Here is a 15,889-nt window from a genome sequence, read left to right as displayed (position 1 = left end):
TTTGGTATAGATTTGATATCGGGAACACTCCGATCCCGATTGCTCCATATAGAATGGCACCAACAGAGTTGAAAGAATTAAAGTCGCAGCTTGCAAGAGTTGGTGATAAAGGCTTTGTGAGACCAAGTTTTTCACCTTGGGGTGCTCCGTGTTATTTGTGGAAAAGAAGGATGGTTCTATGAGATTATGTGTTGATTATCGGCGGTTAAACAAGGTGACAATCAAAAAAAGTATACGCTGTTTAGAATTGATGATTTGTTTGATCACTAAAAGGAGCGACATGGTTTTCAAAGATTGACTTGAGATCCGGGTATTATCAGCTGCGAGTAAAAGAGTCAGATGTGCCTAAAACTACTTTTAGAACAAGGTACGGTCATTATGAATTTTTAGTTATGCCGTTCAGGTTGACAAATGCTCTTGCTGTGTTTATGGACTTAATGAATCGCATATTTCGGCCATACCTGGACAGATTTGTTGTGGTGTTTATAGATGATATTTTAATTTATTCAAAAGATGAGACAGAGCATGCTGAGCATTTGAGGATAGTTTTGCAAACTTTGAGAGATAAGCAGCTGTATGCTAAGTTTAGTAAAAGTGAATTTTGGCTCCGGGAAGTTAGATTTTTGGGTCATATTGTTTCAGGTAATGGTATACGGGTTGATCCTAGTAAAATTTCAGCCATTGTTGATTAGAAACCACCGAAAAATGTAACTGAAGTTAGGAGTTTCTTGGGGCTAGCTGGGTATTATCGGTAGTTTGTAAATGAATTTTCTATAATTACTGCTCCTATGACTAGACTACTCCGAAAGGATGTTAAATTTGAATGGACGGAAGAATGTCAACATGAGTTTCAAGAATTGAAAAGTTATTAATCAAGCACCGGTGTTGATACAACCCGAATCGTAAAGAATTTGTGGTGTATAGTGATGCTTCTCTAAATGGTTTGGGGTGTGTCCTCATGCAAGAAGGAAAAGTGGTGGCTTATGCTTGAGGCGTTAAAACCTCATGAGAGGAATTATCCTACTCACGATTTGGAATTGGTCTGCAGTGGTGTTTGCTTTGAGGATTTGGCGACATTTTTTGTATGATGAAAAGTGCCGAGTATATACTGATCACAAAAGTCTGAAATACTTGATGTCACAAAAAGACTTGAATTTGAGACAGTGAAGATGGTTAGAGTTATTGAAAGATTACGAGCTTGTTATTGGTTATCATCCGGGAAAAGCGAATGTGGTTGCCGATGCTTTAAGCGAAAGTTGTTGTTTGCTTTGAGAGTTATGAACACTCGATTGAAAATTTCAGATGACGGTTCGATTCTAGCGAGTTAAGAGCAAGACCGATGTTTTACAAGAGATTTCAAGCTCAAAAAATTATCAAGATTTGCTAGCCAAAAGAAAACAAAGGTGAAGTCGATACGGATCAAATTTCAGAATCGGTTCTGATGGTTGTTTGATGTTTAAAAATCAGATTTGTGTACCGAAAAATGATGAGTTGATTCAAAAGATTTTGTATGAAGCACATAATAGTTGTTTAGCGGTTCATCCGGGCAGTACGAAGATGTATAATGACTTAAAGAAAATGTACTGGTGAAGTGGAATGAAAAGAGATATTTCCGAGTTTGTATCAAAGTGCTTAGTTTGTCAATAAGTGAAAGCTGAACACTAGGTACCTTCGGGATTACTTCAGCCTATTATGGTTCCTGAATGGAAATGAGATAGGATTACTATGGATTTTATATCAGGGTTGCCATTAACTCCAGGGAAGAAAAATGCCATCTAGGCAATAGTTGACAGACTGACTAAATCGGCTCATTTTATTCCAGTACGTACAGATTATTAAAGTTGGCTGAATTGTATATCCGAGAGATTGTTAGACTTCATGGGATACCTTTGTCAATCATTTCGGATAGAGATCCGAGGTTTACCTCACGGTTTTGGCAAAAGTTGCAAGAGGCATTAGGTACAAAGTTAAATTTTAGCACTGCCTTTCATCCACAAACTGATGGACAATCAGAGAGAGTAATTCAGATTCTTGAAGACATGCTCAGATGTTGCGTATTGGAATTTCAAGATAGTTGGGAAAGGTACTTACCATTGGCAGAATTTGCTTATAATAATAGTTATCAGACAAGTTTGAAAATGGCACCTTATGAAGCATTATATGGTCGTAAATGTCGGACGCCATTGTATTGGACTGAGCTCAAAGAAAGTCAGATTTATGGAGTTGATTTAATAAAAGAAACCGAAGAAAAGGTGAAAGTGATTCGAGATTGTTTGAAAGCTGCTTCAGATAGACAGAAATCTTATGCGGATTTGAAACGAAAAGAAATGGAGTTTCAAGTTGGTGATAAGGTATTTTTGAAAGTGTCTCCATAGAAGAAAGACCTTAGATTTGGACGAAAGGGCAAGTTAAGTCCGCGTTTTATTGGATCGTATGAAATAATTGAAAAAGTTGGACCGGTAGCATATCGGCTAGCGTTACCACCTAAATTAGAGAAGATTCATGATGTGTTTCATGTATCTATGTTACGTCGGTATCATTCGGATCCTTCACATATAATTTCACCGACAGAAGTTAAACTACGACCGGATATGACTTATGAAGAAGAACCGATTAAGATTTTAGCTCGAGAAGTCAAACAACTAAGAAATAAAAGTGTTGCACTTGTGAAAGTGTTGTGGCAAATGCATGGGGTAGAAGAGACTACATGGGAACCTGAAGAAACTATGAGAAACCAATATCCACACCTGTTTACCGGTAAGATTTTCGAGGACGAAATTCTGTAAAAGGGGGGGAGAGTTGTAATATCCTAAATTAGTGCTTAATCGGAATAGTGGTTTCGTGACCACAAATCCGAGATAGAAATAATTATTTTATAATTATTTTGATGATTATGATATGATTGCATGATTGTGTGAAAATTTCGTGATGAAATTCAATGCCTAAAGTGCTTAAATTGAAAGTAGGGACTAAATCGAATAAGTTGCAAAACTTGCATTCTAGAAGTTTTTAGTATGAAATTGTTTTGGAATATTAATGAGGAAGTCTTAAATAGCAATTTGACCAATTTTAAGTTCATGGACAAAATTAGGACATGGAAGGAATTTTTGGAAAGTTTAGTAGTAAGGGTATTTTGGTCATTTAGTTATTAAAATGAATTAAAAACAAAATTAAAAGCCAATTTTGTCCATCTTCTTCATTAGGCCGAAATTTCAAGGGTTCTCCATAGCTAGGGTTTGTTTCAAGGTTCCAAGCTCCATAGTAAGTGATTCCAAGCCCGCTTTTAATGTTCTTTACGCTTTTGGAATCCCGGTAGCTCGATTAAGCTTATGTTAGCAATAATTCAACCTAGGGTTTATATTTGGAAAAATACCCATAGGTGAAATTTGTGTATTTTGATGTTTTGTGATAGAATATGAGGTTTTAAGTTATGTTAGACAACTTGTGCTACTCGGTTTTGAGTGAAAACGAGTAAAAGGGCTTAATCGGCAAAAATACCTAATAGTCACAAGTATATGTTAGAGAGAGAATTTGATGTTGCCATAGAAGGGAAAAGTGATCAGCATGTTATAAAACATAAGAATAAGGAATAAATTTTAATTCCTTGCCTAGGGCAAAAGTGTAATTATGCAAAAGTTTAGGGCAAAAGTGTAATTTTTCCAAAGTTCGTATTAAATGCTGTTTTGATGAATGTATGTATTAAATAAGATTAATTTGGTATTATAGATCAAGAAAAACGAGATTCAAGTCGCGATCGAGGAAAAGAAAAGATTGTGGACTAAATTGCAAAATCTTTATATTTTGGTACCAAGGTAAGTTCATGTGTAAATGTAGTAACATAATTGTCATTTTAAGCAATTTAATGTTGTTTATATGATATGATGCTGATTATTATCATGAAATATTATGCTTTGTGGTTATTGTTGAATAATATGTAATTATGTGAATTACTTGATGAGTATGAACTATCACCGAAGTACCGATTTCGATATTCCGTGGAAGACGGCAAAGATGTGTGATCGAGGAAAACGCCTGCTTTAACCTTAGGAATAGATTAGGATACAAGTGACATGTCACTAGGATGGTTGAGCATCCGAACTCGTTGAGTTGAGTCCGAGTTCACTTATGGATGCAAATGTCCGAACTCGTTGAGTTGAGTCTCGAGTTCGTGAAATGTAACTAGGCATCCGAACTCGTTGAGTTGAGTCCGAGTTCACTTATGGATGTGAACGCCTCGAGCTCGTTGAGTTGAGTCCGAGTTCACTCGGGGCGGGTTACATGATTTCTTGATTACATATGAGGCACTTATGTGCAAATTATCCGTATCCGAGTTGTATTCGATGTGTTCAACGGGTGAAATTTCTAGTGAAATGGAAGAACACTTAAGATGCAAGTGACGCTTTGGTAAGTGTTGTGAAATGGACACTTTGGATAGGTATGTTCTTAACCCTCGGGTTGAAAATAGATACAACAACGATAAGGTGGTAAGATGATGAATGATGTTTAGAAATATGACATATGTTTTGGTGATACCATGCTAAAGTTGTTTGGTATATTTGTATTGTTATGTTACTTGTTATTTACATATGAACTTACTAAGCATTTATGCTTACTCCTCCTCTTTATTTACTGTAGTTTTGAACAAGCCAGCTCGAATCGGACGGGTCAAGGTTCGATCACACTATCCAAAGGACTTTCATCCGGTAAATGGCTTGTAAAACTTAAGTATGGCATGTATAGCAATATACTTATTTTCGTAAATAATTTTATGATATGGCCATGTTTGGTTGAGAAAATGTTTGATATTGATAAGTCATGGTGATGGCTAATTTAGATTATGTTTGATATTATGGAAGTTTAATAGGTTATCTAGTTCATAAAAATTCACGGAAAGATGAAACTTGCCTTAAAATGAATATTGCTGCAGCAATGACATGAATTTGAAAAATCACTAAAAATAGTATAAATGGAACTAAATGATGAGTAAGTTATGAAATTGAAGATTAATGAGTCTATTTTCATTTGGATTGAACAAAACAGGCATATAAATTATATTTTATGAGATATTTAAACTTTTGTGAAACAGGGCCAGAGTGATTTCTGGATCCCCTATTCTGACTTTAAAAATTCATAATAAATTTTACAAAAATAATTAGAAGTTTTTCTTTATATGTACAGGTTATTTTTTGAGTCTAGTTTTAAGAGAAATAAATCTCATAGTCATTTAATTTCTGTATAGAGAAATATCTGATTCGTAATACACAGAGGTCAGAGCAGTCAAACCCTGAAATAGGGGAGACTTTAACTAATAAACTGTACTAATTGGCCCAACCAAAAATTCTAGAAAAAAATTAGTAAATAGATATATGAGTCTAAATTTAGGGAAAATTTACGGATCTAGATTTGAGTTTCGTAACTCGAGATATGATTTTTCTTGTAACTGTGATGCGGGTAGTTAGAAAGCTGTGAATGTAGAAATAAATGATTTGAGGTTCTTAATTTAATAAATATTGTTCGGTAACAAGCTCGACTCCGGCGATGGTCTTGGGCGTGGGGGCGTTACAATAGCTCCACAGAAGGAGTGAGATTTTTCTACTTTGGTTGATAAAGCGAAGATCGCTAAGGAAGTGAAGCGCGTTGAGCGCCAGAACCATGAGAAGGAGAGAGGTAGGAACAAGAGGGATGCAGAGCCTTCAAATTCTTTTGAGGCCTAAGAAAAAGGTCAGAGTTGATGGGCCAGTCAGAGTTAGGGCCCCGGTTGCTACTACTGGACCGCAGCCCTATGCTGATTGTTGGAGACGCCATCAGGGTGAATGCTGGAAAAGGATTGGGTCATGTTTGAGATGTGGATCATTGGAGCATCGTATCAGAGATTATCCACGGAGACTTGATGTAATATCCCGAATTAGGGCCTAATCGGAATAGTGGTTTCGTGACCACAAATCCGAGATAGAAATAATTATTTTATAATTTTTTTGAGGTTTATGATATGAATGCATAATTGTGTGAAGATTTCGTGAAGAAATTTTGGGCATAACGAGTTTAATTTAAAGTTAGGGACTAAATTGAATAAGTTGCAAAATTTGCATTCTAGAAGTTTTTAGTATGAAATTACTTTGAAATATTAATTAGGAGGTCTTAAATAGCAATTTTACCAATTTTAAGTTCATGGACAAAATTAGGACATGGAAGGAATTTTTGGAAAGTTTAGTAGTAAGGGTATTTTGGTCATTTAGTTATTAAAATGAATTAAAACAAAATTAAAAGCCAATTTTGTCCATCTTCTTCATTAGGCCGAAATTTCAAGGGTTCTCCATAGCTAGGGTTTGTTTCAAGCTTCCAAGCTCCATAGTAAGTGATTCCAAGCCCGCTTTTAATGATTTTTACGCTTTTGAGATCCCTTAACTCGATAAAGCTTATGTTAGCAATAATTTAACCTAGGGTTTATATTTGGAAAAATACCCATAGGTGAAATTTGTGTATTTTGATGTTTTATGATAGAATATGAAGTTTTAAATTATGTTAGACAACTTGTACTACTCGATTTTAAGCAAAAACGAGTAAAAGGGCTTAATCGGTAAAAATACCTAATAGTCACAAGTACATGTTAGAGTGAGAATTTGATGTTGCCATAGAAGAGAAAAGTGATCAGCATGTTGTAAAACATAAGAATAAGGAATAAAGTTTAATCCCGAGCCTAGGGCAAAAATGTAAATATGCAAAAGTTTAGGGTAAAATTGTAATTTTGCCAAAATTTGAGTTAAGGATTAATTTGATAATGTGAGTATTAAATAAGCTAAATGTGTTATTTTAGATCAAGAAAGACGTGGAATCGACCTCAATCGAGGAAAAGAAAAGATTGTGGACTAGATTGCAAAATCCTTGTATTTTGGTACCAAGGTAAGTTCATGTGTAAATAATGTAGAATAATGGTTATTTTTAAGTTATTGATGTTAATTATATGTTATGCTGAATTTTATTATGAAATGTATGCTTTGTGGTTAATTTCAAATAATATGTAAATTATGTGAGCTACTTGTTAAATATAATTGTTACCGAGTATTGATTTCGGATTCTACTAAGACGGCAAGGATAAGTGTTCGAGGAAAAGCCCGCTTGAACCTTAGGAATAGATTAGGATACAAGTGACATGTCACTAGGATGGTTGAGCATCCGAACTCGTTGAGTTGAGTCCGAGTTCACTTATGGATGCGAATGTCCGAACTCATTGAGTTGAGTCCGAGTTCGTGAGATGTAACTAGGCATCCGAACTCGTTGAGTTGAGTCCGAGTTCACTTATGGATGCGAACGCCTGAGCTCGTTGAGTTGAGTCCGAGTTCGCTTATGGGCGGGTTACATGATTGCTTGATTGCATATATGGCACTTATGTGCAAGTTATCCATGTATCCGAATTATATTCGATGTGTTCAACGGGTAAAGCTCTACTCAAATGGAGGAATATTTGAGATGTAAAGAGACGATTGGTAAGTGATGTGAAATGGATATTTTGAACAGGTATGTATTTAACCCTCGGGTTGAGTATTGATACAACCACGATAAGGTAATAAGATGATGAAAATGATTAGAAATGTGACATGTGTTTTAGTGATGCATGCTAATGTTGATTGGTATGACTGCTTGTTATGTTACTTATTATTTGCATATGAACTTACTAAGCATTTATGCTTACTCCTCCTTCTTACTCATTGTAGTTTTGGCCAAGCCAGCTCGAGAGTCGGGATAGGTTGAAGGCTCACCACACTATCCTAAGACTTTTGGTAAAGGCTTGTAAATTTAAGTATGGCATGTATAGCAATATATCTATTTTGTGTAAATGATCTTATGGTATGGTAATGGAATGGTTGAGGAAATGTTTGATAATGATAAATTATGAAAATGGTTAGTTTAGATTATGTTTGATGATAAGGAAAAATTAATAAGATACTTAGTGTATAAAAACTCATCAAAAGGGATGTAATTTGCCATAAACAGGATACTGCAGCAACACTGATGTGAGTTTGAAAATTTACTAAATATCATAGAAATTTAATTTGGTGATGGAATACATATCAAATTGAAGCTTATTATGTCTAGTTTCACATGAAATAAATGAAACAAGAAAAGGAATTTTATGTTAGAAGATATTATAATTTTAGTGAAACAGGGTCATAGCAGTTTCTGAATCCCCTGTTCCAACTTTAGAAATTCACCATAAATTTTAAAGATATAATTAGGTAGTGTATTTTATATTATCAGAATCCTTATTGAGTCTAGTTTCAGGAGAAATAAACCTCATATTTATATGAAGTTTTTACAGAGAGAAATATGGTTCGTAGTAAACAGAGGTCAGACCAGTCAAGTCCTGAAACAGGGGTAACTTTAACTAATAAACTGTACTAAATGGCCCAACCAAAAATTCTAGAAAAAAATTAGTAGATAGGTATATGAGTCTAGATTCAGGGAAAATTTACGGATCTTGATTTCGAGTTTTGTAACTTGAGATATGATTTTTCTTGTGACTATGATGCAAGTAGCTTAAAAGCTGCGAATGTAGAAATAAATAATCCAAAGTTCTAAATATGTTAAATTAAGCTTAGTAACACCTCATACTCGACTTGACGACGGTCTCAAGCGTGGGGCGTACATTTAGTGGTATCGAGTAGGTTTAGTCGGTTCTTGGACCACGTGTTGTATGTACGGATTTTGCTATACATGCCATATGTATAAATTGTGATAGTGTGACGACTTCTGACCTTTTTAAATGATTTTTTTTATAGTAAATGGATCCCGATCCAGTTGTGGCAGATGAAGTAGAGAGTAATGCGCCACTCCTCGGCTGAAGGAGCAGCACCGATTGAAAATCCACCTCCTATTGTTGGTCGGGGAGGAGGAGAAAGGGATCGGGAAGCCTTTCTCCAAATGATGAGTGCATGGTACACTGAGTTCGTTCGTACGAACCCAAATGTACGACCTCCCCCACCTCCCCCAATTCCTCAACCTGTACCCCCGATGCCTCAAGGTATGGATCTGATGAAATTTCACAGAACTCCAGTTGATAGAATTCGCAAGCAAGGGGCCGAAGAATTTAAAGCAAATATTGATGATGATGCCGAGAAAGCAGAGTTCTGGCTTGAGAATTCTATCCGGGTATTTGATGAATTATCTTGTACACCTGAAGAATGTTTAAAATGCGCTATATCTTTGTTGAGGGATTCAGCTTATAATTGGTGGAAGACTTTGATTTCGGTGGTACCGAAAGAGAAAATAACTTGGGAATTTTTTCAAGAAGAGTTTCGGAAGAAATATATTAGTGAAAGATTTATTGATCAGAAGCGTAAAGAATTTCTTGAGCTGAAGCAAGGTAATATGACGGTTACAGAGTATGAAAGAGAGTTTGTTCGATTAAGTAAGTATGCCAGAGAGTATGTTCCTACAGAGGCCAAGATGTGCCGACGATTTGAAGACGGGCTCAACGAAGACATCAAGGTATTTGTTGGAATTCTTGAATTAAAAGAAATGGTAGTATTGGTTGATCGAGCTTGTAAGGCCGAAGAATTACTTAAAGAAAAGAAAAAGGTAGAGGCTGAAACTAGAAATTGGAAGAAAAGACCGATGAGTAGTTCATTTTCACAGCAACCTGAAAAGTCAAAGAATATGAATCCTCGTTCCCAAGCTTCAGCTGGGCAATCATATGGGAATTATAAGAAGCAAAATGTGGGTCCTAAATCCCAAACTACTTTGGCAGCCAGTGTAGGGAACTCGAGATTTGTTAAACCTGAGTGCCAGCGGTGTGGTAGAAATCATTTTGGTCCATGTAAAGCAAATGAATGTTTTCGATGTGGTTCTCCGGATCATTTTATTAGAGACTGCCCAGAGAGAGCTGAAAAAGAAAAATTTCAGAATACAAAAACAAGTGGGATGGATTCGAGAGGAAGATATCAAAGAAAAGTCGGGAGCGAAGCAAGCGGTAAGAATGTAGCCGTGGATGCACCGTTAGACTGAAGGAAGGGCTCGGCTAGAACTTATGCTATTAAAGCGGCGTGAAGATGCTTCCTTACCGATGTGATTACCGTACATTTTCTCTCTATAATGTTAATGTTATTGCTTTGATTGATCCCGGTTCTACTCATTCATATGTGTGCATGAAATTGGTGTCTAGTATGAATATACCGTTGAGAATACGTAATTTATGATTAGAGTGTCGAATCCGTTAGGCAAATGTGTGATTGTTGATAAAGTATGTAAGAAATGTCCTTTAATGATTCGGGATCATTACTTTCCTACCGACTTGATGTTGTTGCCGCTTTGATGAGTTTGATGTTATTTTGGGTATGGATTGGTTGACATTACATGATGCTAAAATAAATTGCAAAGAAAAGGTTATAGAATTAAAGTGTGAAAATGGTGAAACTCATGGGTTGAATCAGATAAATCGAGGCATTGCCTAGTGTGATTTCTTCAATGTCGGCTCAAAGATATCTCGAGAAAGGGTTATGAAGCTTATTTGGCGTATGTAATTAATACAAAAGAAGTTGAAAAGAAAGTTGAATCAAGGCTTGTTGTGTGTGAATTTGCGACGTATTTCCGTAAGAATTGTCGGGTTTGCCTCCAATCGTGGAAGTAGAATTTGGTATTGATTTGATACCGAAACATCTCCGATTTCGATTGTTCAGTATAGAATGGCACCAGCAGAGTTGAAGGAATTAAAGTCGCAGCTTGCAAGAGTTGACTGATAAAGGTTTTGTGAGACCAAGTTTTTCACCTTGGGGTGCTCCGTGTTATTTGTGAAAAGAAGGATGGTTCTATGAGGTTGTGTGTTGATTATAGCCGCTTAAACAAGGTGACAATCAAAAACAAGTATCCGCTGCCAAGAATTGATGATTTGTTTGATCAGCTAAAATGAGCGACATGGTTTTCAAAGATTGACTTGAGATCCGGTATTACCAATCATGGGTAAAGGAGTCGGATGTACTTAAACGCTTTTAGAACAAGGTATGGTCATTATGAATTTTAGTTATGCCATTCAGGTTGACAAATGCTCCTCATTGTGTTTATGGATTTAATGAATCGCATATTTCACCATATTTGGACAAATTTGTTGTGGTGTTTATAGATGATATTTTAATTTATTCAAAAGATGATACAGAGCATGCCGAGCATTTGAGGATAGTTTTGCAAACTTTGAGAGATAAACAATTTGTATGCTAAGTTTAGTAAAAGTGAATTTTGGCTACGGAAGTTGGATTTTGGGTCATATTGTTTCGTGATGGTATACGGGTTGATCCTAGTAAAATTTCAGCCATTGTTGATTGGAAACCACCAAAAATGTAACTGAAGTTAGAAGTTTTTTGGGGCTAGCTGGGTATTATCGGCGGTTTGTAAATGGATTTTCTATAATTGCGGCTCTTATGACTAGACTACTCCGCAAGGATGTTAAATTTGAATGGACGGAAGAATGTCAACAGAGTTTTGAAGAATTGAAAAAGTTATTAACTGAAGCACCAGTGTTGATACAACCCGAATCAGGTAAAGAATTTGTGGTGTATAGTGATGCTTCTCTAAATGGTTTGGGATGTGTGCTCATGCAAGAAGGAAAAGTGGTGGCATATGCTTCGAGGCAGTTAAAACCCCATGAGAGGAATTATCCTACTCACGATTTGGAATTGGCTGCGGTGGTGTTTGCTTTGAAAATTTGGCGACATTATTTGTATGGTGAAAAGTGCCGGGTATATACCGATCATAAAAGTCTTAAGTACTTGATGTCACAAAAAGACTTGAATTTAAGACAGCGAAGATGGTTGGAGTTATTGAAAGATTACGAGCTTGTTATTGATTATCATCCGGGAAAAGCGAATGTGGTTGCTGATGCTTTGAGCAGAAAGTTGTTGTTTGCTTTGAGAGTTATGAACACTCAGTTGAAAGTGTCAGATGATGGTTCGATTCTAGCAGAGCTAAGAGTAAAACCGAAGTTTTTACAAGAGATTTCTGAAGCTCAGAAAGATGATCAAGATTTGCAAGCCAAGAGAAAGTAGTGTGAAGTTGATACAGAGTCAGATTTCAAAATTGGTTCTGATGGGTGTTTAATGTTTAAAAATCGGATTTGTGTACCAAAGAATGAGGAACTGATTCAAAAGATCCTATAGGAAGCACATAGTGGTTATTTCTCGATTCATCCGGGTAGTACGAAAATGTATGATGACTTGAAGAAAATGTATTGGTGGAATGGAATGAAAAGAGATATATCGAGTTTGTGTCCAAATGCTTAATCATCAACAGTGAAAGTGAACACCAAGTTCCTTCGGGATTACTTCAGCCTATTATGGTTCCTGAATGGAAATGGGATCGGATTACTATGGATTTTGTTTCAGGATTGCCATTGACTCCGGGAAAGAAAGATGCCATCTGGGTAATAGTTGATGATTAACTAAGTCACTCATTTTATCCCAAGACGTATGGATTATTCTCTTAACAAGTTGGCTGAATCAGATATTAAAGAAATTGTTAGATTACACGGAATACCATTATCGATTATTTCGAGATAGAGATCCAAGGTTTACCTCGCGGTTTTGGCAAAAGTTGCAAGACGCGTTAGGTACGGTTAAATTTCAATCTCGCTTTTCATCCACAAACCGATGGACATCGAAAGAATAATTCGATTCTTGAAGATATGCTTAGATGTTGTGTATTGGAATTTCAAGGAAGTTGGGAAAGATACTTACCGTTGGTGGAATTTGCTTACAATAATAGTTATCGACGAGCTTGAAAATGGCACCTTATGAAGCATTATATGGTCGTAAGTGTCTAACGCCATTGTATTGGACTGAACTCAAGGAAAATCAGATTTATGGAGTTGATCTAATAAAAGAAATCAAGAAAAGTGAAAATAATTCGAGATTGTTTGAAAGTCGCTTCAGATAGATGTAAATCTTATGCGATCTAAAACGAAAGGACATTGAATTTCAAGTTGGTGATAAAGTATTTTAAAGGTGTCTCCGTGGAAGAAAGTCCTTAGATTTGGACGGAAGGGCAAATTAAGTCCGCGTTTTGTTGGGCCGTATGAAGTAATTGAAAAAGTTGGACCGGTAGCATATCGGCTAGCATTACCACCTGAATTAGAGAAGATTCATGATGTGTTCCACGTATCTATGTTACATCGGTATCGTTCGGATCCTTCAAATGTAGTTTCACCGATAGAAATTGAACTACAACCAGATATGACCTACAAAGAAGAACAGATTAAGATTTTAGCTCGAGAGGTCAAACAACTAAGGAATAAAAATGTTGCACTTGTGAAGGTGTTGTGGCAAAGGCATGGAGTAGAAGAAGCTACATGGGAATCCGAAGAAACTATGAGAAATCAATACCCACATCTGTTTCTTTAAGATTTTCGAGGACGAAAATCCTTAAAGGGGGAGAGTTGTAATATCCCTAATTAGGGCCTAATCGGAATAGTGGTTTCGTGACCACAAATCCGAGATAGAAATAATTATTTTATAATTTTTTGAGGTTTATGATATGAATGCATAATTGTGTGAAGATTTCGTGAAGAAATTTTGGGCATAACGAGTTTAATTTAAAGTTAGGGACTAAATTGAATAAGTTGCAAAATTTGCATTCTAGAAGTTTTAGTATGAAATTACTTTGAAATATTAATTAGGAGGTCTTAAATAGCAATTTTACCAATTTTAAGTTCATGGACAAAATTAGGACATGGAAGGAATTTTGGAAAGTTTAGTAGTAAGGGTATTTTGGTCATTTAGTTATTAAAATGAATTAAAACAAAATTAAAAGCCAATTTTGTCCATCTTCTTCATTAGGCCGAAATTTCAAGGGTTCTCCATAGCTAGGGTTTGTTTCAAGCTTCCAAGCTCCATAGTAAGTGATTCCAAGCCCTGCTTTTAATGATTTTTACGTTTTGAGATCCCAAGAACTCGATAAAGCTTATGTTAGCAATAATTTAACCTAGGGTTTATATTTGGAAAAATACCCATAGGTGAAATTTGTGTATTTTGATGTTTTATGATAGAATATGAAGTTTTAAATTATGTTAGACAACTTGTACTACTCGATTTTAAGCAAAAACGAGTAAAAGGGCTTAATCGGAAAAATACCTAATAGTCACAAGTACATGTTAGAGTGAGAATTTGATGTTGCCATAGAAGAGAAAAGTGATCAGCATGTTGTAAAACATAAGAATAAGGAATAAAGTTTAATCCAGAGCCTAGGGGCAAAAATGTAAATATGCAAAAGTTTAGGGTAAAATTGTAATTTTGCCAAAATTTGAGTTAAGGATTAATTTGATAATGTGAGTATTAAATAAGCTAAATGTGTTATTTTAGATCAAGAAAGACGTGGAATCGACCTCAATCGAGGAAAAGAAAAGATTGTGGACTAGATTGCAAAATCCTTGTATTTTGGTACCAAGGTAAGTTCATGTGTAAATAATGTAGAATAATGGTTATTTTTAAGTTATTGATGTTAATTATATGTTATGCTGAATTTTATTATGAAATGTATGCTTTGTGGTTAATTTCAAATAATATGTAAATTATGTGAGCTACTTGTTAAATATAATTGTTACCGAGTATTGATTTTGGCATTCTACGGAAGACGGCAAGGATAAGTGTTTGAGGAAAAAGCCCGTTTGAACCTTAGGAATAGATTAGGATACAAGTGACATGTCACTAGGATGGTTGAGCATCTGAACTCGTTGAGTTGAGTCCGAGTTCACTTATGGATGCGAATGTCCGAACTCGTTGAGTTGAGTCCGAGTTCGTGAGATGTAACTAGGCATCCGAACTCGTTGAGTTGAGTCCGAGTTCACTTATGGATGCGAACGCCTGAGCTCGTTGAGTTGAGTCCGAGTTCGCTTATGGGCGGGTTACATGATTGCTTGATTGCATATATGGCACTTATGTGCAAGTTATCCATGTATCCGAATTATATTCCGATGTGTTCAACGGGTAAAGCTCTACTCAAATGGAGGAATATTTGAGATGTAAAGAGACGTATTGGTAAGTGATGTGAAATGGATATTTTGAACAGGTATGTATTTAACCCTCGGGTTGAGTATTGATACAACCACGATAAGGTAATAAGATGATGAAAAATGATTAGAAATGTGACATGTGTTTTAGTGATGCATGCTAATATTGATTAGTATGACTGTTTGTTATGTTACTTATTATTTGCATATGAACTTACTAAGCATTTATGCTTACTCCCACCTTCTTACTCATTGTAGTTTTGGCCAAGCCAGCTCAGGAGTCGGGATAGGTTGAAGGCTCAGTCACACTATCCGGAAGACTTTTGGTAAAGGCTTGTAAATTTAAGTATGGCATGTATAGCAATATATCTATTTTGTGTAAATGATCTTATGGTATGGTAATGGAATGGTTGAGGAAATGTTTGATAATGATAAATTATGAAAATGGTTAGTTTAGATTATGTTTGATGATAAGGAAAAATTAATAAGATACTTAGTGTATAAAAACTCATCAAAAGGGATGAAATTTGCCATAAACAGGATACCGCAGCAACACTGACGTGAGTTTGAAAATTTACTAAATATCATAGAAATTTAATTTGGTGATGGAATACATATCAAATTGAAGCTTATTATGTCTAGTTTCACATGAAATAAATGAAACAAGAAAAGGAATTTTATGTTAGAAGATATTATAATTTTAGTGAAACAGGGTCATAGCAGTTTCTGAATCCCCTGTTCCAACTTTAGAAATTCACCATAAATTGTAAGGATATAATTAGGTAGTGTATTTTATATTCTCAGAATCCTTATTGAGTCTAGTTTCTGGAGAAATAAACCTCATATTTATATGAAGTTTTTACAGAGAGAAATATGGTTCGTAGTAAACAGAGGTCAGACCAG

The sequence above is a fragment of the Gossypium arboreum genome, chromosome 1, assembly GCF_025698485.1.
Source record: "Gossypium arboreum isolate Shixiya-1 chromosome 1, ASM2569848v2, whole genome shotgun sequence".
Lineage (NCBI taxonomy): Eukaryota > Viridiplantae > Streptophyta > Magnoliopsida > Malvales > Malvaceae > Gossypium > Gossypium arboreum.
Note: the sequence above shows the minus strand (reverse complement) of the source record.